Source organism: Myotis daubentonii, chromosome 2 (assembly GCF_963259705.1).
Source record: "Myotis daubentonii chromosome 2, mMyoDau2.1, whole genome shotgun sequence".
In the NCBI taxonomy this organism is placed as follows: Eukaryota; Metazoa; Chordata; class Mammalia; order Chiroptera; family Vespertilionidae; genus Myotis; species Myotis daubentonii.
This window is the reverse complement of record NC_081841.1, coordinates 34,538,218-34,564,321: the sequence shown is the minus strand read 5'-3', so window position 1 is coordinate 34,564,321 and position 26,104 is coordinate 34,538,218. Positions and strand designations below refer to the sequence as shown.

Here is a 26,104-nt window from a genome sequence, read left to right as displayed (position 1 = left end):
GGGATCGAACCCTCAACCTGGGTATGTGCCCTCACTGGGAACTGAACAGGCAACCCTAGGTGCATGGGGTGACACTCAACAAATTGAGGCATACTGGCCAGAGTGTGGGGTGAGCAATTTCAATAAAGGTTTTGCATGATTCAGAACTGCATAATCAGAAGTTCATTTCTAAAACTCCATTTACAACAGGACCCAACGCTAGAAGTTCAGACAGTGCCATAGGGTAGCATTCTCCTTTGAAAACTGTGGCATTGAATGATGATGAACATCATGCAAACCAGGGCACATTTAAAGAAATTCAACTTTAAAGGATGCTGGACTCTTAAAAAAAGTCTTGACATGAACTTTTAATAGGCAGTTTTTCTGCATTGATATATAGGAGAGAAGAAATCTAGGTTCTATGTGAGAATTTCTTTCCTTTTTTGTTATATTCAATTATTTGCATCTTTTCACTTTTTTATATTTTAAAAGATTTCAACTAGTTTATTTTAATGTTTAATGTTTTTATATTATTAGTGGGACACTTGATGAAACAGTAAAAGCTTGTCTAATCCAGTTCCTAATATGTCCCAATATAAGAGTTTACCAAAGACTGGTATTTTCTAGGTTTCCTTTAAAATGAATAAAAATGCAATTCTACAACCTCTTCATTGTTTTGATGAGTGTATAGCATATTTAATTTTGACAAATTATTTTATTATCCAAGAGCACTTGATGTAATCATCTTGGAAGGTTACAAAATGTATTTGTTGCCATCATCTCATTTGATCCTTATAACACAAGAACGAGAAAGAGCAAGCAGCTATTGCTAGAATTCTGATATAACCAAATCTGCATGCTTGTCTAGAAATGTGGGGCATTAAGGCAGTGTCTAGGAATAGTTTTTACATAAGGATCTGATGTTTCCTGGTGAAATGCACAGAGGATTTTGCGTACTATGTCTCTAGAATTCTCATACCCAAGAAGAAAAGGCCAAGTTTGCTCCTAATCTCTGGTACTTGGCATGCATGAGGATGGCTGGATGTAGAGTACTCCTGAAAGCAGAGAACTGACCCCAAAGCAGGAGTGAAAAATCACCTTAATCACAGTTTTAAAAGGTCTTTCTTCATTCAAAGTAAGTCCTGGTTCAAAGTAATCTCCTCAGTCAATCACTATCATTGTATGTCTTTTTATTTTATTTAAAGTGCCTACTGCTCTCTGATATTTCTGGTCGTTGTTATTTACTTCTGAAGCATTTGTCTTGCTCTTGTATAATTTATAATTTTGTAGAGCAAAGCCCTGATCTTTTTGGTTATTCAGTTAATACTTTTTGGTTATCACTGAATCCACAGCACCTAGAATAATACCTAAGAAGCAGCAGGGACTCCATCATAAATACTTCTCCCTGTGATATTAGTTCCAGGTTTGATATGAATAAGCTTAAGGGTAGTGTCTCTTAAATGAGTTCTATGCTGGTCATTTAAGAGTGTCTTAGTCCATTCAGGCTACTATAACAAAAGTACCATAAGCTGAGTGCCTTAAACAATAAACATTTATTTCTCACAGGTCTGGAGGCTGGAAGTCCATGATGAAGGTGCCAGTAGATTTATTATCTAGTGAGGACCTGGTTCATGGTTCATAGACAGCCGTCCTTTTATTGTATCCCCATATGGTGGAAAGAGAAAGAGAGCTCTCTGGGGTCTCTTTTAGAAGGGCACTAAATCTCATTCACGAGGGCTCCATCCTCATGACCTAATCACCTCCCAAAGTTACACCTCCTAATACTGTCACATTAGAGGTTAGGATTTCAACATACAAATTTTTGAGGGGACACTAGTATTCAGTCTGTTATAGGGAGCTTGCCTGAATTTTTAATTAGTTGCTTTACTTTTGAAGATGACAGAAACTGAACCTGACCTGACTAAAACAAAATAAAGTTTATGACACTGGAGTGCCTAAGGATTAGAAGAACTATAAATGTGAATAGAAACTAGGGTGGCTCAGATGACCTTTCAGGATGGAATAATGGCCTTAAATGCCCTGAGAACCTTTTTCTGTTGCTTTCTGTGTGTCTGTCTTATTTTCTCAGGTTGGTTGCCATCACAAACGTGGATCCACAGTGAAAAGCAGCTCCTGGGCTTAAATTCTCACAAAGGAGGCCTGAGGAAAGAAAGGACCATTCCTCCTAGCTACCCCTGTCTCCAGGGAGGTGGCGCATGAAAGAAAATAACCCAATAGCTAACATAGTGGGAAGACCTTCTCACATCTATAATGGAAAGCAATTTCCAGAAGATGAGGAGGATGCTGGGCCCTCCCTCCCAAAGTGTTTAGTAACTGTACTCAGTTTCAAGTAACAGGAAACAGCAAAATTGTGGCATAAAAATTAAGGTTTTATTTGTCTCACATAATGGAAAACCCAGAGGTAGGCAGTTGAATAGTCTTGGGAAGTTTCTTAATCACTCCTAGAACCTAAATCACTCCCTTATGTCTTCTCAACCATCCTTACGATGTATTTGTCACTCTTGGTCAGAAAACCTCTAACATCATGCCGATGGGCCAGGTCATTCTGGTCAGGGATGTGCTGTGACATTTGATTTGAATCACCGTTACGTTTTTTTGAGTCACATGAAGTATCACCAAATAGCTGCAGCTTTGATGCTATACATGCCATACCCCTGGGAAGCGGGGCATCAGGAGAAGCATACGGGTTTGTACCAGTCAGAATGCAATCAGGTTGTGTCCATGTTTATGTTTGTACATATTAGAGAAGAGTCGCAACTGAGGCTGCTCTTGATGGCATCAGGTACAGCAGAGAGTATGGGGCCAGCCAGGTCAACAGGAGTTTTTCTGTTTTCATAGCACGTAGATGGGGATGATGAACCAGCAGCAGGTCAAATGGCCAGCCTGAGGGGAGGAGATAGGAGTTGTTTCCCACCTCATCCTGAGCACCTTGTCAGATCAGAGGTGTTCCCTCTGCAAGTGCTGGGACTGTTGTTCTTTCTTAACTGTGAAATTGGTGTGTCCACGCCCATCACTATAACTTCACCTTTCTTTAATCATTAGCTCTGACTTGGACCTCCTAGACCTTTTGTCTAAAAGGGTGAGGTGCACATGAGACAGGTATTTTTACAAAACTCACAGAGACCCATTATGTTGTCCATTTTGACCTATGTGGGCCACACAGGGGGAGCCCAGTAAGCCATGCACTCAACCAAGTGGTCATCAACATTTTGATCTAGAAGCTCATCAATTCCAAGAGATAGTCTGGGTGTCTGAACCAGAATTCAGTTTGAATTCCCTGAACCCACATTTGTCTGAGTTACCACCCAAAGAGCAGGCCAACTAGAATGGCCCAGGATTGCCGTTAGAGAAAGAAAGACTTGACATGCCTAGGAATCATCAGGGTTACATGCTCTGCATGCAGAGGGTTTGCATGGCAGATGAGGAACACTGAGCTTGGAGAATCCACTGCTTTTATAACAAGCAGTAAAAACCCACTCTTTGTTTTGGATGGAGACACTATCTCATCCCTCCAAGTCTGCTCATTGTAAACATAACCCTGAGAAATGGTCTGCTTAAAGAGTGGTGAGGGAATTGCCTTCTTGACCTACCCCCCATGATCTGGAAGAACATGAGAGACTGTGGAGGAGTGTCTCTCCCAAAAAGAACTACAAGAAACAATTCTCTGAAACTCATAACTGTCTCGACCAGTAGGGAGTATGTATTAACATTGCTCAGTGCTCTTGAGAAGACCCTCTAGGAAAACTTTCTATTGGTCTTGATGTGACGAATACTTGGGCTTCTCCGTAACCATTGTAAATATAAAAATGGGCCCTTTTTCTTCTTTCCTGGCTGCTGAAGAGGTGGAAATTAAATACGCACAGTCTCTGACACAATAAATAATGTTCATGATGGATACAGAACTGTACCGTGGGATGTGCATTTGGTGGTGAACTCACTCCTGGTTCCATTTTATTCCTCTTTTATACCTTTCTCTCATTTTTCTTTTCTTTCATTTAAAACTGTATCAAAGATCCATACCTTTTATTTTTAATTAGCTGGAACTCTGATCCAGGTCTTCTGATGCCAGTGCTCTATATTGTGTCCAGTCTTACTCTCTTTGAAGTTGGAGAACAGCTGGTCCATATTTTTATCTTTAAAAATTTGTGAGGAAAGTTATTCAATCACCCGTCACCTGTCTCCTCCTCTGTCACTACCCTGTTGGTTCTGTTTTCAATGGTTTAGTCAGTTTTGTCATTTTGCTCTGTACTCCAGACTTTCTTATATTTTGTACACGTAGACCCAGACCCTCTGATGTTAATTTGAAGATTTCTTCTCATCTTTTTTTCCCCCAGGCCAATTCAACATTCTCAGACCTTTTAGATATGTATATTACTGAGTAACCACCTCAAAGCTATTTTTTTTTCCCTACAAACAATACCACACTCAATAGTGTCCATTGACCATCATTCTATTTTGGACAAATCACCTCACTATTTCATTTCTTTTTGGACTAAAAAATGTATGAGGGTTTATAGCTATAAGTTTCTGCTATAGGAAGGCAGAAAAAGTCTATTGTGAGCCCAAGCTATATCCATCCAGATCAATACTCAATATTCAGAAGCTACTGACAGGAATCAAAATTTTTATTGTATAAATGTTTTGTCATGTACTTGATTATGCAACAAAATTTAACAGTAGCTGGAAAATTAATGGGCATATTACACAATCAAGGGGGTAGTTAAAATAACTGGAAGTGGTATGACCAACTCTGACCAGTGGGATAGTGATGCGATTGATTACTCTAGCCTGGGGCAAAGTTACCTGAAAAGCAGTGATTTTGAGCATGCAAAACAGTTTAGTTTAAGATGCAATAATTTAACATATTCTTTAAAAAAAAATCAACCTATGAATTGAATTCTAAATTTCCTTAAGGTCATCAGTACCAATGAGAAGATGGGGGTTAGATTAGAAGTTCCAGATATCTAGAGATTGAAATTTTATTTACTCTGTTCAAATAATTTACTGGGATTCAATAATCACCTTTTCAGTGATTTTAAAAAAATCATCGTCTTTGTGCTGTTTTCAACCTTTTGTTTTGTCACTCTTTCATTTGCCCACCATATTTCCCATATTATACAATGCCATTGGTAAAACCGTACCAAAAGTCTCAAAGAAGTAACAGAAACAGGCGTCATTATGAGGTCATAGACTCAAATACCTAAACCTTACTGGGACTCAAGCTTAAAATATTGTTGCCTTGCTTGACAATTAGTTCTGATACCAATTCTAAATCAGTCAAAATATATCAGTCATTACCCTTTTCCTTATCAATAAAGTCAATTTATGTCACTGCACACAAAGGTTTATATGCATATTGATGATACACATTTTGTAGCAATAGAGCGCAAAATACATTGTGAAAGCTAAGCCTAAAAGAAATCCACATATAAAAATTGATTTTTACATGTTTAAATCACCCCACATTATATACTCATTATTTAAAATTAAAGGACAGGAATCAAATTGGACAACAGTAAATTCAGAGACAAGAGGAGGGGATTACAAGTTGTTTCACTTAAATAGAATCAAGCCTGTTCTCTCTGGTTTTTCTCTGAGGAAAGGAAAATTTAACTATCAGAACAATAAACACAATTAACTAATAAGAGCAATGCAGCTGTGGTTTTGGCTGTGTAATGTAAAGGCTTTATACATTACTTCCCTTTTCAAAACTGTGGCTGAAATTTTAAAAGTTCATCCCAAATATTTACCAAAATGAGAAAGCTTGAACACATTAGAACTTACTTTTCAGCCTGTATGCCGCCTCGCATTTCAGCCACCTTCGGCAACAAAACCAGCATTGGCAGTTTTACCAACTGTTTTTAACCAGTTCAGCTCGATCTGGCTCTCCGCTGTTAATACAGTACTACCCGCCTTTAATTCGTACAACCACAGGGGAATGCTTTAATAAAAGAACACTCCATTTCATAGCAGTTTCTAAATGAAAACATATGTATCTATAATAGGGCTTTAAAAGTTTTTTTTCCCGTAACAACTTAATGTGTGGCATCTGTTAGGTACAGAGTGTCTTTTTCAGTTTTTTGAAGGGGTACGTTGGGCCCGGCCAAATTAATAGTTTAGATGTTGGTATCTCAGGAGTTATCAGGATTTAGAGTGCCTAACGGAGGAAGGTTATTGTCAGTTTTTCTTCCATACATAAACTTGTATATTGCATTTAGGGAGAAAAGAAGAGAAAGAGATCTCAAAATACTTTCTCAAAGCTGGATTTGGAGTAGCTCACTCCTAAAGTTTGATATGCATACTGGTATTGTGCTGGTGAGACGGGTGAAAACAGACCTGAAATAAACCACTCACATACCTGGGATTCTTATTAAATATTTTCAGTTTCCTTTGAGCAGTATCAGTGCTTGAGTCCACCATTATTAACCTTCAATTACCAGTTTATAATATACTCTTGTTAATGGAGGGTTGACAAATTACCCTAATGTTTAAAAAATGGATAATTCATAGCCATGAAGATGACATTTTTGGGTTTCTCACATTACCTACATTTCCCTCCACTTCTCAGCTAACTGATATTTCTGTTTATTTGTATCCCTACCTACCTTCTTTAGTATCCTTAACCCTGTCTCTGTGATTTTTAACATATATGATCAAATAAATTCAAAATGAACTTTGTGCAAATCAGCCAGGGTCCAATATTATATACCCCTAATATTTACTAGCATTCCCTCAATATCTATAAATATTTGCCTCGAATATTTTTAGAGAATCTTGAGTACCTTAGATAAATGTGAAGCTCTCTCCCATCAATATTTCTAGTTGCCACAGGATGCAGCTAGGATATGGGGCTTCAGATTGTTACAGCTCAGTTGATATGCCTTTCTTTGACCCCATATTTTGAGAGCTACATATAATATATATCTGTCCATGAATACACATATGTATATTGTATATATATCTGAATGTATATGCATTGAAATGTAGCACAGCAAAGTGATTATGAATTTTGAAGCAAGATTACTTTGGTTTATGTCCAGACTTCATTGCCCACTACTGGTATAATCTTGGACAAATTATATAACTTCTCTGTGCCTCAGTTTCCTTATCTGTAAAATAATATAAGAAAATTATGTACCTTATGGGGTGGTTGTGAGAATTAAGTAAGTTTTTAGACATAAAGGTTTCAGAACAATACCTGTTAAAGTTACAGGGGTGCAAAAACTTTAGTAACTATCTACACTAATAAAAGAGAAACATGCAAATTAATCATCATTCCTTCACTCCGCCACTCCGCTACACCCACCAGCTAATCAGAGCAACTATGCAAATTAACCCAACAAAGATGGCGGTTAATTTGCATACAAAGACTGAAGACAACTGAAGATGGTGGTGGCCATGGAACTGGAATGAGCAGGAGGCTTGGGTTGCTCCCGGTGACAGAGGAAGCCAAGCTTCCAGGCCACCCTGGGCTCCGCTAAAGAAGGTGGAAAAAAAAAAAAGGAGGGGCTGGGAGTAGCCGGAGCCAAGAAGCCAAGCCTCGCTGCTGTGGCCGGACCAAAGGCCTGGGTCCCGGGTGCCAGAGGAAAACCGGTGCCGGCAGCCAGGGGAAGGAAGGCCTATTGTGCGAATCTTCATGCAACGGGCCACTAGTTATTATTATATACATCATGAAGATATATACAAGGTGGAGAAAAAGAAGATTTATAGTTGTTTGTATAGAAAATAATACAATAATTAATAACTAATAATACAAGAACAAACTCTGTTTTGCATACTCACAACTGTAAACCAACTTTTTTAAAAAAAATATATTTTATTGGTTTTTTACAGAGAGGAAGGGAGAGAGATAGTTAGAAACATTGATGAGAGAGAAACATCGATCAGCTGCCTCCTGCACATCTCGTACTGGGGATGTGCCCGCAACCAAGGTACATGCCCTTGACCGGAATCGAACCTGGGACCTTTCAGTCCGCGGGCTGACGCTCTATCCACTGAGCCAAACTGGTTTCGGCTGTAAACCTACTTTTGCCCCACCCTATAGATAGGCATATGTACTATATAATTGCCTGAACTACAAAATTAGACAATTTCATTTATATTGTTCAATACCTTTTATACTTAATCTGTGATATGCATACATGCATGCTCCATGTATGACACATATAGATTTTCTTGGAAATTTCAGTTATCTAATGACCAATATTAGTAAAAATACCAGCACAGCTCATGACTAGACTGTACAGAGTTACAGAATATAAATTTGGTATTTTAAATCTACCCATTTAATGAAATAATATTTCTTGCTAGAAGTCCCCAGTATCCTATATAATAAAAGCCTAATATGCTAAGTGTCCAGTTGTCCAGTCATCAGTTCAATCAATCAAAGCATAATATGCTAATGATATGCTAAGGCTGCTCAAGAGCTTGCTATGACGTGCACTGACCACCAGGGGGCAGACGCTCCAACCGGTAGGTTAGCTTGCTGCTGGGGTCAGGCCAATTGGGACTGAGTGAGACTGGCCAGACATGCCCTGGAGTCCTCCCACGTCCCTCCCAGGCCTGATCATGCACCGGTGGGGTCCCTCAGCCTGGCCTGCACCCTCTTGCAGTCTGGGACCCCTCAGGGGATGTCAGAGAACCAGTTTTGGCCCAATGGCAGAATGACCGGTTGCTATGATGCACACTGACCACTTGGGGGCAGATGCTCAATGCAGGAGCTGCTCCCTGGTGATCAGTGCAGTCCCATAGCGGGAGTGCTGCTCAGCCAGAAGCCAGGCTCACAGCTGGCGAGCACAGCAGCGGTGGTGGGAGCTTCTCCTGCCTCGCCTCCATAGCAGTTGGACATCCCCCGAGGGCTCCTGAACTGCCAGAGGGCGCAGGCCTGGCTGAGGGAACCACCCTCCCCAGTGCACAAATTTCATGCACCAAGCCTCTAGTGAAATATAAGTGACATCCAGATGAAAAGAGCACAAGCTTAGCCCAGCGATTTGGCTCAGTGGTTGAGCATCAACCCATCAACCAGGAGGTCACAGTTTTACTCCCAATCAGGGCACATGCCTGGGTTGCGGGCTAGATCCCCAGTAGGGGGCATGCAGGAGGCCACCAATAGATGATTCTCATCATTGATGCTTCTCTCTCTCTCTCTCCCTCTCCCTTCCTCTTCTCTGAAATCAATAAAAACAAACAAACAAATAAAAAGAACACAAACTTAGAGCTGGAGCAGTCTGGATTCCCATGCTGGCACAACCACTTAGAAGCTGTGTGATCTGGGGCAAGTCGGTTAACCTTTCTGAGCTTTAGTTTTCTTATTTGCAAAACAGAGATGTAACATTCTTGCAAGTTTATGGTAAGAAGTAGAGACCACATACATAACAAAAGCACTTGGCCAAGAGCCTGACACAAGGTAAATGCTTGATAAATGGAAACACTGATCTTTAATATGTCAGTCCCACTTCCATTGTGGGTGTTTTTGTGTTTTTTAAAGCCCAACCCAAATAAACATCCCACTGGAAGTTTTTGATCAACTATGCTGTTGCTATATAATAATCATCAGTTAGTCTTAAGGGCATGTGGTTTCAATAACCATAATGGCTTGAAGTATCGCTGCCTGTAGAAGCAAAAGCAAAGAGGTTGGTGTAATTCAGGTTTTATTAATATCTCACCAGGCAGCTTGCAACTTTGCCCCTTCTCTCCCTCTGCCAGGCCTCCCCTCTCCTGCCCATACAAAGCCTGCTGGTCCCAAAAGCTGGTATACTGAAGAAGCAGTAGATGCTGAAACCCTGAGAAGGTGGCACCTCTCTGGTTGGTGAGGTTAGGCCAAGCTGGCAGCTTCCTCACCCATTGGCCAGAGACCCTGGGTAAAAGACTCCCTCTGTCCCTTTCTTTTCACTGAGTATGGTCTGAGAGAAGTAAACTAAAATCGAGGGGAAATTCACCGTAACAGAATATCCTTTGGCAAATGTTATATATATTTTCATATACTTGGTAGTGAGAGGACTTTTTTTTTTAATTTTTTTCAGGTAGTATGGCTGATTTGCCTCTTGCACATCATGTAAGGACCTGGATCAGACATAGTAATAACTAATTGTGAAAAAGCAACTACATATGTATTATGAGAATAAATCACTTGATGGTGCCAGGAGCTCTTTAAAATAAAACTAACAAACACTTAAGGGTACAGTATAATTATTGATAAACTCTTATATTCTTATTACACAAGTGTCTCTGACTTGAAGCTTGGATGATCAAGGAAATGTGAGAAAAAGTAACATGTAGGAAAGGTGTTTCATGGACATTCACAGAGAATTTTTTTCACACAGTTGTTGAGGGCACATTGATCAAGCAATTTAAATATTATTACCCACAGGTCTCGCTCATTAAGTACTTAAGAAAACAGTACATTGTTTAAGGATACACATTTAGAATGCTATATCCAGAGCTACCTCCAAGTGGCAAATGATTACCCTGCTTATAAATTCTAGGCAGATGATAATTTAGAGTGCCCGTGAAAGCCCCGCGTTTATTTGATTGCTCTCTTAATTACTGGGCTCTCTGCGATCAAGATCAAATATTTGTAGAAGAGGAAGCTTTTCTTTGTGGGAGTGGATAATAACTGTTCTTACACTTTGAAATTTTTGCCTTGAGTTATTAAGATTTGCATTTCTCACTTTTGTTCTAAGGAAAGGTGTTTAGCCTGTTTTAGAAAGCAGGTACCAAATAATCAATCAGCAAACACCCCAGAAAGTTTCCACTCGACACAAGTGCAACATCTCAGGTATTAGCAATCCACCCCCAGAAAAAAAAAAAAAACCTACAAAGGGTGGAAGAAACAAATCTACAAAGGGTGGGAGAAAGGATGTATCACTTTTCTAAGTGAATACATTGCGATCGGTGTGTGTTGCATGCATTAAGAAGCTATATTTGCTTAGGAGCTGAGCTGCCTTTGAGAAACCAGCCAGACATCTGGAGGGATCGCGCAGACAGGTAAGCCCTAAGCTTCCCTCCCATGCTGCTTCAGTGCCCTGCTCTCCCAGGCGCGAGAAGAATAAACAGACTGTGGTCATCGATCCCCGGTGGTGGTGTTGCACTCTGGGAAATGCGGGGAGTGCTCAGGGACGTGGCTCCCTCCACGGATGCGCGTCTGAAAGAAATCGCCGAGATGAGGCCAGAGAGCATGCAAATCGGTAGAAAGCTAGAGAAGAGGAAGGGAACAGCGAGAAAAAGAAACGTGTTGCTCGCATCGTGTCTCAGCCCCCTCCTCCAGCGCCCTCCTCCAGACCCACTGTCTCCCTCGCGACTCCTCCCTTCTCGTCCCTTTCTGGACACCAGTTCTGAGAAGATCAGTCAGTATCCCTTCTCCTCCCTCCCCCCACCCCCCCGCTTGAGATATCATAGGATTCTCCCCCCGCTCCCCCCCCTCCCCCGCCAACCCGCAGCTGTTTTAAGTCAATGAAAGTAAGATTGTTAGAGATAAGCAGTGGGGTAGCCCGGGAGCTGTCGGTGCACACTTACATCAGCCCACCTCTTCTGGGGCGTTACCTACGGAGTTCCTTCCGCCGGGATGTAACTCGGGGGTCTCTCTCTCGCCTTCACGCGCCAACTCCTGTGGCGCAGGAGTCCTACCCCGGCGCGGAGCCTTTTTCTAGCCGCATATCATTCCTTGGTTCTTGGGCACTGGGCTTTTTGGCTTCACCCACACCAAACAAAACCAGTTCAACCACCCCGGAGGCAGAGAGGAGAGTGCCTGAAAACTTTTCTTGCCTCCCGCACCACCCCCCAGGAGGAGGTGGATACAGTGCGGGCGCGAGCCCGGCTCGGGGAGGCGGTGGTCGCTTTAAAAACGGAACCTTTCCCCGCTCCAGCCCCAGCGCCGGGCAGGCGGCGGCCGCCTCCGAGGAGGTTCCGCGCGCGCACACCCGCAAAGCCCCGCTCGCGCTCTCGGGAGCAGCTCTCCTGTGTGCAAACCGGGGTGAGGGCAAGAAGGGGCCCACGGCACGGCTACGGGGCAGCGGGTGAGGGTCCAGCGCGGGGAAGTTGACAAAGGGGACTTGACCCACCACGAATGCGTATTTATAGACGCGAGGTCCATCGCGATCTGGAGCTAGCGCACTCTCCTTGCTCCTTCCCCTCCTGCCATTTCATTTGATCTCTCCTGGAAGTGGAGGGCAAACATATTTTTTTTAAAAAAAACAAAACATTCCTGCACGGTGTGGGCAATCACCGTGATTTACCATCTAGTTACTCTGCCGCAGCCGGGGAAGCAAACTCCGGGGGTTCGTTCCCTTTGGATGGGCAGAGAGGGAGGCCGGGCGGCGAGCTGCAGGAAGGAGGTCAGGGTGGGTTTGCGGGAGCTCCGGGGCGACCTGGAGGGAGCCCGAGCCCCCGGCGCCGCCCCCGCGCCCGCCCCCGCCGCACTCCCTCCCCCGCCCCCCCACCGCCCCCGGGGGCGGGCGCCGGGCGCGGTGACCGCCGGCTGGTGCGCTGCCCTCGCCTCCCCCATTGTTCCTACTGTCTTTTTGCCTTTTGTTATTTGCACTCGCATTGTGTTGTTTGTCTCTGAAGCCGCCTCATGACCAGCCCAGGGATTTCACCTCGTCCTTGAGAGCTACACGGGGAGCGCGGGCGAGCGGGCGAGCGAGAGACGGGGGGAGAGGGACGCGCGCGCGCACACACACTCACACACACACACAGACACACACACACACAGAGTGAAAAAGGCGAGCCACCAAAACCCATCTCCAGTCTCCTCCCGGGGGCCCCCCGCCCGCCACGGTGCCACTTTGCATCCCGCGCCCGAGGAGACGGTCGGAAGAGCCGGTAAGGTGCGTGGATCGCCGCGTTTTAACTTTGTTGTTCGTCCCGATGTTGTTGTGGGCAGCCCTCCAAGGCGCAGAGCTCCCCTCCGCCGCCCGCCGCGCCCGCCACTCAGCGCCCGTCCCCGGCTCCAGCTGGAGAGTCGCGGAGGAGGGAGGGGGCCGCCGCGGGAGTTTCCTCAAGTACAGAGGGAGGGGGACGGGCTGGGAGGGGGGGAGAGGCGAGAGGCGGCTGGACGCTGGAAGTGGCTCTGTCATCCTCGGGGGGCGCCCGCCGTGGCGGGGGGAGCCCTGGCGTGTGCGCGCGGACCCCGGGCAGGACCTGGGATAACTTTGTCTTTCTGTTGGGGAGCCTGCGAGCTGTGGCCGGTATTGTTTTCTAAGTGGTGTTGGTGGAGGTGGTGATGAGAGCTGAGGGCAGGGAGTGCAGGGAGGATCCTAGGCTCGTCTGTGCACCGCGGTGGACGCCAAACGCCAGACCCTACAAAGTTGGACAGAGCTCCTGCCCCTTCCTAGGATAGACGCGCGACCCCCAGGCAACCCCACGACCTGCATATCCCCCCCTTTTCGTCTTTTTGTTTCGCTTTCTGCAATCCCTCTCCCTACCACTTCCCCTCCCTCCCGCCCGGGATTTTGGAAACAAGTCTCATCCTTCAGGATTCTTCTAGGGATTTCAGGGACCGGAAGCTTGATTAATTGCAACTACCTCCCCCCCCCACCCCATTGCGCAGTCGAAGTGAAGACCACTCACGTGTTGTCCCTTTAAGCGCGGGTTTGGGACACCTCGCTTGCACGTTGGGGCTACACTAATGAGCAGAGAAAAGAGGTTATAGGAGTTTAGATCAAACTGGAGTTGGAAATGTTTCCATTGATCGCAGCAGTTTCTTGCCCTTTGATCTGCTGTCACCAGATGCACACGAAGCATTATTTACATATTTTAGTAGTAATTTCCCTTACACTTTGCAAACGAATATATTAATGAACAGTTTGACCCTGGTGAAATCCCAAGAGCTGGCCCCCGGGGGTCAGATCTGAGTGTGGTGAATGTGAGTCCATTTCCATGTCTTTCCTTCTCAACTACCACAGATCAAAAATGAGAACTTCTGTGACTATGCAGGGTGAGACTGTCAGGGGCAGCCCACCCAGCCGCTCTGGGTGGCAGTCAACTGTACTTCCTTAGAAAAGTTCAGGAATTTGTGCTGTCTCAGTCGAGAGCGTCCCAATATCCAGATATCCGAAGTCCTTGTCCAGAAAGGCTTGAGCCCATTTCCCCAGAGGCTGCCTGCAGGCTCAGCTCAGCTCTTTGAGCCCAGGGCAAGACCAAGGGAAATCTGTGGGATTTTGGGTAATAAGTGTGGGAATCTGCAAAGGGACTCGACAGAGTGATTTGTTTCTTTGATGCTCATAAATAATGTTCCCTAGTATCCTAAAAAGAAAAAAAACCCAACACCACAACAACACACACACACACACACACACACACACACACACACACACACAAACAGGCCAATGAAGTAGGCGCGTGGGAGATTCAGAGGCACTGGACATTTCAATCAGGAAAACCAGAGCAGAATTTTTGATCAGGATTACAGGACTGAGGCTCGATTGCCAAGAGTGATTCGGTTAAGGACCAGATGGTTTTAAAGTATACGGAAATGGAAATGTGTGTTTTTTTTTTTTTAAGTTTGGCTTTTATAAAATATAAAAGGAGAACGATTTCTTAGGGTCTTTTACACAACTGCTGAATTTTGATCTAATTTTGAAAGAACTCAGCTGGATTGTGAACTGCTGTTCACTGTGATAGGGGAGGAATCTGGTTTCAGATGCAGACACTTGGGACAAAGTTTCTGGGGGTGCTTCTTCCTGATTTAAATATAGCTCCCAGGCTAAAGCCTAAGTACAGTCAGCCACAATGATTTAAAATCACAAGCACTTACACTGAGAGTTCTGTCAGGCATTGTGCAAAGTTCTCCTGCTAATTATGTCATCAACTGTTTACTCCTCAGAACTATACAAGATAAAAATCATAAGCATCACTTAAAACTGATGCAATACAGCTTGAAATCCTTAAACTGGTAGGGATTGCTTTTGTTTGCCTAAAAGGTGGATCTTTCATCAGATGAGTTGTTTAAAAACATTTACTTGTGGGGGTGGGAAGGGATGTGCATAATTATTTAGTTATTTGTGTTAATTATATACTAGCTTACTCGCTTGAAATTCTTTTTTTTCCCTCCTTTTCTTTCCAGTGGTCTTCTAACAACCATATACATGAAAAATGAATAGAGGTTCTTATTTGCTTGTGGGTTTGTTTTTTTTAAAATCCCCTTTTTGTAGCCTTTTTGAATGAGTGGTAATGAACCAATCTGACATAGACTTGAAAGAGTAAACACTTAATATATGGAAAAAAAAAAGAACTTCAACTCTTAATAAAGAAACCCTGTACCAGTTTGGTTGTTGAGCTTAAACAGTTCTGGTTGAATGGTATGTTGTATACAGGATTCAAAACTTTCAAAGGTATTTGGTAAATAACTGGGCATTTGAGATCCAGTGGTTATTTCAAGTTAACTTAGTGCTATACATGTAAATGCACATCCTGTTTAGACTGACACATGGTGGTGTTAAAAGGAAAAAATGAATATATGCTTATAAAGATTTTATCTGTGGAGTATATGGAGTGAATACTAAGAACAAAAAAGTGAAGTTTATATTCAGGAGTGATGGCTTCTTTTTTTTTGACATTGGTGGGGATAACGCATAAGCTATAGGGAGAGTTTAAAATTTCATTTTCCAGTTAAAAGAATGAATTTGAATGTTTGAACAATTTTTTTTCTATAAAGCAAATGAAAAATGTGATGTAAAGATTAAAAGAATATACTGTCTTCTTGAAAAAGCTCTGTTCTTTTATGAGTGATAGGCAATCATTATCTTGAAGGCATGTTCACATTAAATAAAAAAAGTAGTATATCGGGCAGGATAAAACTTGTTTTTAGTAATCTAAAATGCACTAGATTTCAAATAATTTAGAGTTCCAATGCTGAACACTGTTTAGATTTCCAGCAGGTAAAATTGTTGGATATGATTGATTGGAATACCTGGATGATTCACCCAATATCTAATCACCTCCAGTGGTAGAGAAGGCTATAATTAGAGTTTTGAGAGTAACCTGGAAAACTTATATGTCTAGGCCTGAAAGTCAATACATTCCCCACGCACTCATCACAATTTTTAGCCTGTGAAATGTAGATTTATCTTAAGGGTGAAGAAAGTTCTTGGCTGTTTCAAATAAACTATATCCTGAACTTAGATTTGCAGTTAATAAAATAAAAGTCCAATTTTTGTTGCAAACATTGTTTTAAAGCACCCATATGTAAATTGTCTACATTTGGTGTTCATATGTTAATGATTTGGGCTCTGAAACTTCTTTCAGAAAGGCATTTTGGTTTATCTTAAAAAACATTACACAAAACTGTCTAAACAGCTCTGTAAATAAATGATTCCAAATGCCTCAATTTGGTGAATGAATTAAAGAATTATAGTTCTTAATCCAATTATGATCAGTCTTGTTATTCCAATTCCCATTTGGGAGAGTGGGAATGGTAAATTATTCTCAAATGTGCGTTGGGTCTTTGCTTTTTTTTTTTCTGTGTGTGATGAAACATAATTACTCATATCTAATATTTAGGAGAAGGAATTTAGAGGTAGGGAAGTTTAATTGATCTTCAATTAAACCTAGAAGATGTTCTTAATAGAAGAGTAAAATGACATTTTAAGAATATGAAGCAAGGATCTAATCTTTTGCTTAAAAAGAATGAATTTATTTATTTAAAGGGAAGAAGTGGGGCACTTAAGCTCAGGAGTAGGGCAGACACTAAGGCACTTTTGGTCATTTTCAGGTGGCCCATATTGGGACATTTGAGTGGTACTGTTTAATGAACTTTACTATATTTAATATCCTTGTCTTTAAAATTAAGGGGAATATGCTTTTTGGGTTGTTTACTCCAAACCTCTCCCCATTTAGCTGCCTACATGGGTGCTTTTGAATGCTCCCCAATCAGGGGCCTGAACTTAGGATGGGCCCTTGATAACAGCCCAGTTTGCTTTGATGGACCCTTCTGAATGTCTGCCCCATTTGCCCAGTGTACCCTCTGACTCAGAAATTAATTAATTCCTAGGTATTAATAGCTTATTATGGTTTAATTCTCCAGGAGTTATTATTATTACTGTTATTATTGCAGTTTATTATGACCATTTAATTACTTAGGGAAAGACTTGTGGGGATTACAAGTATCAAGTGTAGCTGCCAAGAAGAAATATTTACAAACATTGGGATTTTTCTCAGTACCACTCAGATCAGACCTTATAGGCAAGTGATTACTCCACTTACAGGTAAGGATGACATTCAGGAGGGGCAGCATATTGACAAAGTTAGAGGCAAAATGAATGCATTTAAAGAATACATTGAAGTTAACCACCCTTTAAAAATTGAGACTTAAAAAGTAAAAAATTCAGAAAAAAATGTATTTCCAGGAGTGGCCATGGTAGTGGTATTGATTTGTACAGGTATAGGACCATTCATTCTTTATTAGTTAATGTTTTAAAACTGATTATATCTTTGCTGCCTTTAGTTACTCATCATTGACTTAAGCTTCATGATTTTGTGGTACCACGTGTCCAAAGGGGACAGACAGTGCAATGGTCAACAGGATGGGAGGGCGCTGGTGGGACCTCCAGGTGATGTTTCCTGGAGGCTCAGGCATTGCATTGTCACTACAGCACCAAGGAAGGCTTGGAGGCAGGGAGTTCAGGGAGGCACCAGCATGTGGAAGAGGTGGTCCCACTAGCTTTCGGAGTGTCTCAGTTATGCCTATCTATAATTCTTTCATGACTTGGAGTTTTGAACATTCAGTGCCCTGCCCCTTTTCTTAATCGCTAAAGCTGGGGATTATAACACTTTTCCTTACGGGGCTATGCATGAATTACACTGGATACCTGTCAAATTCCTGGAATAGGGTCTCCCCTGTACGAGGTGCTCAGTAAATGTTAGCTGCACTCTTCTCTCCTCCAATCGAGTCTTTTTAATCATTAATAATCTTTGAAGCCTCATTTTCTACTTGCTTTGAACTTATTTGAGTCTGAGGAGGAAAATATATCACTTTCTTGAGGCTGAGATCAACACTTTAAAATGGTGATTCCGTTAATATCTGTACATGATCTCTGACGTGGTTATATTAAGATGCTGTATTTGGTGCAAGTGTGAATTTTACCTTTTAGTCATATAAATCTTCCTTTAGTAATTAACATTTTAATTACTACATAATAGGTAAAGGCAAACAAAAAAATTTAGGAACTAATTGTAGATCTCTCTTCTGTTGTCCTTTTTGATTTCTCATTACAGATATAATCTAGTGAAAAACTTTTTTGGTCATTTTATCCATTGATTATTATCCACCTCTTGGTTATATTAAGTTATAGTACATGTGGCTAGAGAGAAATTCCACTTGGAAAAAGAAATAAATCTGACTTTGCAATATTTTGCCCTATGGAGTCAACAGTTCCTTCAATTTCACAGGTGTGTTTATTTGTTTAAATTGGGTACAAGAGAAAGGCACAATAATATACCATTGCCAGTTGGAAAAGATGAGGTATAGTAATAACATGGAGAAATTAGGGGTTATTTTCTCTTCCCAATGATAGAATTTCTCTGTATGTACACTGACCAAAGGTAAAGGAAAGGCTTTTAAAACACACATAAATGATGTAGTTGTTTTTATTAATTTTGTAATTAATTAGCAGATGCCAAAATGGAATTAGACATGTGAGAAGCTTATTGGGGGAGGGAGCAGGAGAAGGCTGGGGAAGTCTTTTGCCAGTGATCCAGGTTTGACATTTATGCAAGGAGAGATAGAAGGGAAAACAGAGATGGTAGGAAGAAACTGACTATAGCACAGACCAAGAAAAGTTTGGTTGGGCAGATGAGAGACAGGCATTGGAGGAGTCCTCTGTTCCCAAGAAATGGATTGCTTTTTTCTTTTCTTTTCTTTTCTTTTTGTAATTGTATTCCTCATGAACCTTGAATTCAATATGAACCTAGAGGCCGGGAAATTAGGCAAAAATACAGCGTATCCTTAATCTCCAGTCCGGGGGAAAAAATCAGGGTAGGTGGGTGTTTATTGTTTTTGCACATCGACACAGATATATCTTTGTGGGGAAATGTGTGTTTCCCTTTGCTGTGCTCAGTCATTGGCTAGGAGCGAACCCTGGAAGCATGGCCTTGGTGCACAAATGATGCTAGAGCAGCGGTTCTCAACCTGTGGGTCGCAACCCTTTGGGGGTCGAAGGACCCTTTCACAGGGGTCGCTCGCCTAAGACCATCGGAAAACACATATATAATTACATGTTGTTTTTGTGATTAATCACTATGCTTTCATTATGTTCAATTTGTAACAATGAAAATACATCCTGCATATCAGATATTTACATTACTATTCATAACAGTAGCAACATTACAGTTAGGCAGTAGCAATGAAAATATCTTTATGGTTGGGGGTCACCACAACATGAGGAACCGTATTAAAGGGTTGCGGCATTAGGAAGGTTGAGAACCACTATGCTAGAGACATAGGGGCAGCCACTGGGGCACTGAGTCCATTATGTTCTTGCAACAGGAGATCTGAGTGGAGTAGCTGTGGTTTGGCAGTATTGCCCGGGGATTAGCAGCAATCACTCTGGTCAGGTGGACCTACCACTGAAAAAAAGACCTGGCCTTTTTGAGCACTTTGATGCTTTATTTGCCTTCATTGTAAAATGAGCATAATGCTAGTATCACCTCACAGAGTCCTAGTCAAGATTAAATGAGGTTATATGAGAGTATATGTAAATCTATAGTACCAAGCATGGTATAGAAGAAATGTTCAATATATATTGACTCTCTTTAATGTCCTCATACATTGCAACAGAGAGGTATAGCTGAATTGTATCAGGTGATCATAACTATGTTTAAACAACTGGTATTTCATGTAATTAGAAGGCATCGTTTATGCAAGCAAGCAGACATCCCCAATGTTTGCCTTTTAATAAATAGCACTGTTAATTTCTCATGCTTCAATCCTTAATTTCAGCCGGTTGTAAACCCTACGACAGATAGACCAACTGACCTTGACCGTCTTCAGGTAAATTGCCTTAAAGTACGAGGTAGACAGAACCCTCTCTTCATTTCCTTACCCCTTCAGGCTCCCTATTCAGTTGAGAAGGAACTTGCACTGTAAGTCTGCATTTTATCTCGAGCCTCAAACACCTTGTGAGTCTTTGCTCCCTTATGTTACTGTTCCTAAACCAACTTGCCGCACCACAAAGCACTGAACTCAAGTGGCCCTCAGCGCGAGCGCCTGCTGTGATGAGTCACAGAGCCACTAGCACTTTGTTGCTTTAGATTTGATCACTGCCATGACTAGTCCTTCGCTTGTCAGCTAAGAGACCCTTCAGGGAGTTGTCCCTTAATAGAAAGTCTCTTTTCTTCCCTCCTGTTGTAACTTTAAATTAAAAGAAACTGTAGAGGAGCTGGTGGCATTGCAGCAAGTTCATTCTTCTACCCACTGGGAAAACAACATCTGAGAAAAGACGTTATTGGACTGAGAATTGAATTGTTGCTATTTTGGGGGGTGGGGCTGCATGCGCGGGGGGGGGGGGGAAGGGGGGGTTGCAGTAGAGGATGAAGACCATGCCATTTAGACCTAGTCAGACTGATTCTCAGTGACTTAATGGAGAGCAATTCTTCTGTAGAGGAGGGAGCTTTTTTTTTTTTTTTTTTTGATATAAGACATTGCCTTAGTATGTCAGTTTCAAGTGGGAGTCATGAGACCACTGGTATTTTGCCTCTGCTTTTTAGGTGGTTCTGTATGTTGCACTCTGTGGGAAACTGGCCCGGGGACAACTTCAAAATCCAAAGAGGATGGGAGACAGGAAAAGAGAGCTAATTTTTGACACATTCCTCAGACAAGTGACCCCTCTGGGGAATCTGTGCCCAGGATAAAGACGGCTTACTGTGAGGCTTCTGGCATAGTTTTCCTCAAATACTGAACGCTGGTTACTTCAATGTCTCTAGTTAAAAAGGCTGACAAACCTAACAGTTGTGAGAAAAAATTAGTACTTCTGATGGCATGTTGTTTAGATGCCATCTCACTAAACTTCTGATTTAATTCTTTGCTGAGCCAGGCTTTACACTCTGGACAGTGGTTGCTGTTCCATTCCTATTCTGGGTTAAGGCCTGCCCTCAAACCTGATGCCTGCCAAGATCTCCTGGTGTAACCCGTGGCTGATGGAAGCTGGAGTTTGACGTGTGGTAGCAGCCTGCATGTTCCTGCGATGTTTGGTGTTACTATGCAGTATTGGCAGAGTATCATATGTATCTGGCTCAACCAGTCTCATTCACTCTTGCACTGGGCACTGCTTTCGAACAAGTGCATACTACTTCTTACAACTGTCTCTTGGCTTTTCTTTACATCACTCCACTCTCATCTCCATCATACCTTCCCTACTAGTAGAATAGTAGTGTCTTTTCTATTTTAAGTCAGGAAACAAGTGATCATTTTAATGCACACTAAACAAAAGTAAATAAAGCTATCAGGGTGTAAAGAAACTTAATGGGCCCAGTATTTATTTCTAAGAACTTTCTCAGTCCCCCGCCCCCCCAATGTTCTTCTCTCCCTTCTTCCCTTTCCTTATCACCATTTATTGTGCCGTATTAAAGCTTTCTGTTACCATGAGGTCTTGATTCTCATGGCACCATTGACCATGCTGCATTGTGTTAATCTCCCTGGATGAAGTGAGAAGGGAAAGGGGTGTGAAATGCATTGCTGCATGATTTGAAAAGGGGTAACCACAGGGTGACAAAACATGTGGAAGGTAAGCTGGCTGAGGGTACCGGGTTGTATCCCAGAACAATTATGATGCCTGGAACAGGGCAGTGACTGAATAAATGATTGCCAAGCCAACATATCTTGCATACCAAGCTCCATTAAAAATGTTTTTATTGATTTCAGAGAGGAAGGGAGAGGGAGAGAGAGATAGAAACACTAGTGATGTGAGAGAATCATTGATTGGCTGCCTTCTGCATCTCCCACACTGGGCATCAAGCCTGCAACCTGGCATGTGTCCTGATTGCAAATTGAACCATGACCTCCAGGTTCATAGGTCGATGCTCAACCACTGAGCCATGCTGGTTGGGCCCAAGTTCCGTTTTGATTCAGAGCAGCCCTGCATGATGGATACCTGGTAAAACGAACTGCAATTGAGCATTTGACTGTGTTCCAGGCACTGTGCTAGGTGCTTTATAGGGAAAATGTTATTTAATCCTCACAGCCCTCCAATTAGGTGGGTATTAGCTCCTTTTCACAGGTGGGCAGACAAACTCCAATGGGTGATAAGCTTGCTTATTTTCCTCAGCTAATGAACAGGAAAATCATTGCCTGGATTTCAGTCTTTGTGACTTTTCATTTGTACTTTTCATTAAAAAAAAAAAAAGTGGTCAAGATACTGGTGTGAGTTGCTATCCATAAAATGGGGCACTAACCCTGCCTGCCTTGCTTTCACAGGAAATAGGAGGGATGGGTGAGAGAGATGTCATCACTGACAATGATGCCTGACCTGTGATTTCTAAACCTCGGTTATTATTATCAAGTCTCCACAATCCATTCATTAACCAAAAAGTATTTATACAACACACAGCGGCATGTTGCTTAAACTTTACTTAAAGAAACATGTTCTCCCTGGAGGCAGAGATTCTGAATTAGCTTTGCTGCTAAGGACACTTTCATTTTACTGTTTTGCAAATCCACCATGGTGCCTAGTACAGTGCCTGGCCGATATTAACGATTTAATAAGCATTGGCTGGAGAGTTCAGTGGGCGAATAAAAAGGATTGACTTGGGCCTGGGGGTGGAGGGCAGGTGGGAAATTGAACGCAGACTAAGAGAGTTGTCCTCCTTTACGTCCCATTCCCAGAGTGACCAGTGATCCAGGACCTTTACATAGGCAGGCTCCCCCGCTAGCTCAAGGCCTGGTTATTGCTTGAGGGCCAGGATGTTTCACTAAAGGTAATGACTGCAAAGGTGGGTTCAGCATTGTTAGAAGAGGCAACCATTCATTTGATCTGGAAAGTCAGGCTGGAAAATGTATTAGGAGAATAAAAAGGTAAAAAGTGATTCTAAACGTAACAGGAGTTTCAGTAGAAAAACGGCTGTAATTCAAGCAGTGTCATGTTAACATCAATGCGAGTCTCGCATGGCTCAAGCCCCGCACACTGCTTTGGAAATAAAAGGAGATTGTGTAAAGAATTAGCCGTACAAGGCATTTTTAAGTGCTTTATTACAGAGGCTTGCGATACTGTGAAATCTATGCAGCCTCTTTCTTCCTGCTGTGCTTAATTTCAGAATCTGATGCTATTACCTATCCTTGGAGGGGGAAAAATAATCACTCTCGGTTAACTCTTAAAAACCGAGTTTAACATTTCATTTGCTTTCAACATAATCTTTCTGACATCTCTTGGGAAGAGAGGAGTGGTGTAGTTAGCCACGGAGGGCCTCGGATACCTTCCAGGGGGCGGCATTGCAGGGAAGGGGCAATTGGTAAGACATTATGAAAGCGTGAGCTTAGCAATGGCTTAGGCAGTTTGCGAAGAAGGTCTCTGAAGGAGTCGGAGGTGACTGTGCTTGGCTTGAATCCAGATCAGAAGCCAGAACAAGACTTAACGTTAACTCTTTGCCATAGGTGGCTACTTGCTCGTGTCATGAAGACATGCCCACCCAAAGTAAGTCTCCTGGCATCACTGTTTCCTTCTCTGGCCCAGCTAGAAAGCATAGTTGACGGTAATTGATAGTTTACTGTTGCCAGGGACTGTGCTGAGCAGTTTATTTTTATTTGTATTGATTCTTTCCAGGAATTCTCTGATGTAGACACAAACGTTGCCCCTTATACAGATACAGAAATTGAACGTGTGGTTAAGTGGTGGAACTCAGACTTAAACCCAAACTGGTCTGATTTTGAAAGCGGGGCTCTTACCCATCACAATAGGGTAGGTATAAGTCCTACGGAGTCAGCCCTCAAAATGACACTGTTTTTTCCCTTTATGTATGCAACTCTATCCCTCTAGAGCAGGCTATTTTCAGCCTATTTCTGAACTATTGCAAAGTTCTTCACACTAGGATTTCTCTTTACAATCTGCTCTATTTACCACTGTCAGGCCAATCTTCCTGACATGCTATTTATTTATTTATTTATTTATTTATTTATTTATTTATAAATATATTTTTATTGATTTCAGAGAGAAAGGGAGAGAGAGAGAGGAAGAAAGAGACATCAGTGATGAGAGAGAAGCATAGATTGGCTGCCACCTGCACATCCCACGCTGGGGATTGAGCCTGCAACCTGGGCATGTGCCCAGACTGGGAATCAAATCGTGACCTCCTGCCTCATAGGTTGATGTTCAACAACTGAGCTACACCGGCTGGACTTGACATGCTATTTAGATAATGTAGCCATTTTCACAAAAAATTCCAAGTGCCTGAGTACTACACATGGCTGGGACTGAGAGTCTGAAGCCTGTTTTTTAAAGGCCTTACAGTCTATCTCCAAATCTTCTATCTTTTCAGGCTCATGCTTAAAACCTTCCCATTGAGAACAAGTAGATTCTGATCTGGATTCAAGCTGAACACAATTTCCCAGAGGACTCCCAAACTGTCTAAAACACATCAATCTTATCAGCTCTTCTCAGGACGCTCATGCCAGAGGCCATGGGCATTGCATACAAAGCCCCTGCTCACACCTGAACCCGGTAGGCTTCAGGGAATTCTTCTAGACTTGCCTTTTCCATCTACTTCAGACCTCCTCATCAATTGACTTTTCTTGGTTCCCAATCCACTTGACTCTGTATTTCGGCTCTCCCTTTTTGATTTATCTCTTCATTTACTCAATAATCAACATTGAATAAAACTTGTGGCAACAAATATTTATTGAGCCAGATACCATAGTAACTACTAGAGAGTGAGGGATGTGTGGAACAGGCACACACCTTGTACATAAAGATTTAAAGTTTATTAGGGAAGATAAACTTTAAGCAAACAACTTATGATTGAGAATTGTGGAACTGTATTTTAGAGAAGTACATACAATTTATAGGAAAATGATACATGTGGGTGGCAGTTAGAGGAGGTTGCCATGATGAAGTCACATGTGAAGGATGGTTAATGAGGTAAAGAGGACAAGAGAAAAACCTTTTGAGATCTAGGAAATAGCATGTTCAAGGGTTCCAAAGAGAGAGGGAGGGAATTTGTGTTCTTGAAATTAGAAGGCCAGCATGGCTGGAACAGAGTGACTGGAAAATGGGTACAGATTAGGCTGTAGAGTTGGGTTGGCATCAGATCATTAAGCCTCATAGGCCACGTTAGAGAGTTGAATCGTCACAATAAGGGTGATAAGAAACCCACTGAATAGTTTTAAATGAATAAAACTTGTGGCTCTAGCATGTGGATCAGATTTAAGAGAGGCAGGGATGAATTTGGGCAAGCTAATAAGGAGGCGATTGCAGAGATCAGGCAAGAGGCAGATGGCGGCTTGGACTTTGGACTCTAAGTGGTGTTGGCGATGCAGACAAGAGGGTTTCTGAAACAAACGTGGAGGGAAAATCATCCAGTTTCAGATGATTTGTAACAACACTCCTGCCCCCAAATTCTTACTCCACCAACCTAATGAGACACTCCTAAATGTGATAACTACCTATTGTTTCCATGTCCATAGGTTCAGAAAAGAGATGCCTAAGTCCTTAGCTCTCTCAGGGACTCTGCTGGCTGGGTCTGTACCTGCTTTAGCCCCTGTGTGTTCAGGCAGAGAGACTTGACACACTATATCTAGTGCCTCCTGTCTACATGTATGTATTTGCCTTCATATTTCTGTGTCTTCCTTTATATATCATCCCTTCATATAGATTTCCTAAAGCCCTCCCCATCCCTTAATTTCCAAATTAAAATTAACTTTTCTACAGTATGCTTCCAGAATATACTGACCAAAGACTTCTCCTCCTGATATTGTGATATTTACATCTATAGCCACTTTTATGGCTTTAACTCTGTATTGTGCCATATCATAAGCATGTTGTGAACATGCCTTATCTTTTGAGAGGTGTTGTGAATTTGTGCCTAGGAATGTGGATGCTGTATGTAGTTCAATGTTACACTCCTATTTTGGGTCATCATTTACCTCTTTCTAGTTGGGCAATTTACATAACCTCATCTGCAGAAT

The 26,104-nt window shown here is 42.3% G+C and overlaps 1 protein-coding gene and 1 long non-coding RNA gene across 2 annotated transcripts in view; one reads left to right on the top strand and one right to left on the bottom strand.

Annotated features, from left to right (window-relative positions):
* Positions 1 to 10,590: 10,590 nt before the first annotated feature.
* On the bottom strand, positions 10,591 to 12,329 carry LOC132227379 (uncharacterized). The gene is made up of 2 exons (XR_009451176.1): positions 11,515 to 12,329; positions 10,591 to 11,194 (listed from the first exon to the last, which is right to left on the bottom strand). It is a non-coding gene; the product is annotated as an uncharacterized LOC132227379 (long non-coding RNA).
* Positions 12,330 to 12,471: 142 nt separating this feature from the next.
* The window catches only part of SOX5 (SRY-box transcription factor 5), a 980,574-nt gene continuing 966,941 nt past the window's right edge, over positions 12,472 to 26,104 (top strand). The window contains exon 1 of the mRNA XM_059682385.1: positions 12,472 to 12,819. The gene's annotated coding sequence lies outside the window, so the exon portion shown is untranslated. The remainder of the gene's footprint in view (positions 12,820 to 26,104) is intronic.